Source organism: Nannospalax galili, unplaced genomic scaffold (genome assembly GCF_000622305.1).
Source record: "Nannospalax galili isolate Female #2095 unplaced genomic scaffold, S.galili_v1.0 scaffold32, whole genome shotgun sequence".
In the NCBI taxonomy this organism is placed as follows: domain Eukaryota; kingdom Metazoa; phylum Chordata; class Mammalia; order Rodentia; family Spalacidae; genus Nannospalax; species Nannospalax galili.
Genome location: NW_008335297.1, coordinates 2464905 through 2466522, shown reverse-complemented (window position 1 = coordinate 2466522; position 1618 = coordinate 2464905).

Sequence of the window (1618 nt, the reverse complement as noted above, 5' to 3'; positions counted from 1 at the left end):
CAATCAACACCAGAAGAAGCCCTAATCACCACATGAACACATGGAGATTAAAAAACACACTCCTAAATGATGAATGGGTCAAAAGAGAAGAGAAATTAAGAAAGAAATAAAAGTATTCCTGGAACTAAATGAAAAGGACAATACAACACAACAAAACCTCTGGGACATGCTGAAAGCGGTTCTTAGAGGGAAGTTTATAGCTCTAAGTGCCTACATCAAAAACTCAGAAAGAACACAAATAAATGATTTAACATTGCAACTCAACACATTTGAAAATCAAAAACAAACGAAACCCAAACCCAGCAGACAAGAAGAAATAACAAAAATCAGGGCAGAAATTAATGAAATTGAAACAAAGAAAACAATACAAAGAATCAACAACTCCAAGAGCTGGTTCTTTGGAAAGATAAACAAGATCGACAGACCGCTAGCCCAGTTAACGAAAAGGAAGAAAGTGCACCTCCAAATCAACAAAATCAGAGATGAAAGGGGAAACATCAAAACAGACACCAGAAAGATACAGAACATTATAAGGGAATACTTTAAAAACCTATATGCTACTGCATTTGAAAACCTAAAAGAAATGGACGGATATCTAAAGGCATGGGAACCACCAAAACTAAACCAAGAAGATATTAAAAGCTTAAACAGACCCATAACACAAAAAGAAATTGAAACAGTAATACAAAACCTTCCGACTAAAAAAAGCCCAGGACCAGATGCATTTACAGCATACAGCATACAGACATACTTTGAGGTCTATAATAATTTGGTCAGAGGGACATAAAGGACACTTTTTGCTCCTTGCCCTCCTAGGTCGACTAGTTCCCAGGGACTATGAGCATCTCTCAAAATGTCCTATAATCCTGGTGGGTCACCTGTCCTCTTGATCAAGGAGGCCAAGGAGACCCCAGCAGATGGACTTGCCAGTGTCCAGTCTATAAAGAGGAGGGTCAACACAGAGGAATCATTTCCTCCATACTTCCAAGCGAAGCCAACCATGGTCAAGCAGGACCTTTGACTTATCTTCACATAGGTGGAGCTGGTAAAAGAAAGGAGCCAGGGGCTCCTCCCAAGCCCATGTGACCCCTGAGGAACAGATCCTTAAATGACCTTAGGAGTAAAAATAAATCGGTTTATCTAGACCAACTGTGGGCCTTAAACGCCCAAAAGGAAAGTATAACCAAAGATTAAAGGGGCCAATATAATTCCATAAGAGACCATATGTATAGCTAAAGGCTACATAGCAACAATGCCAGACAGGTGATACCTCCTTCTGAGTTTTTTGCTAGGGTGGCCAAAGGGATTCTCAGATAGTAACCCAGCAGAGAACTGGGAAATTGAACAGCAGACCCCAATCTTATCCAAAGGAATATTGACAACTGAATACGGCTAGATGAGGAACAGCTGACCCTCCTAAAACAAAGACCTCTAGATAGGCTGACTAGATTCACCAGAAGGACTAGATTCACCAGTGGAGAATGGCTAGGGGTGCTGACAATACAGCAGACAGTAGGAGGGATATCAGAGTATAAGGGCTCTAGTGGGCAGGGGGAGGCTATGGGAGGATGCTACCTGGGAAGTGGGTATAAAAATAATTTAAAAAAATTTTTTTTAA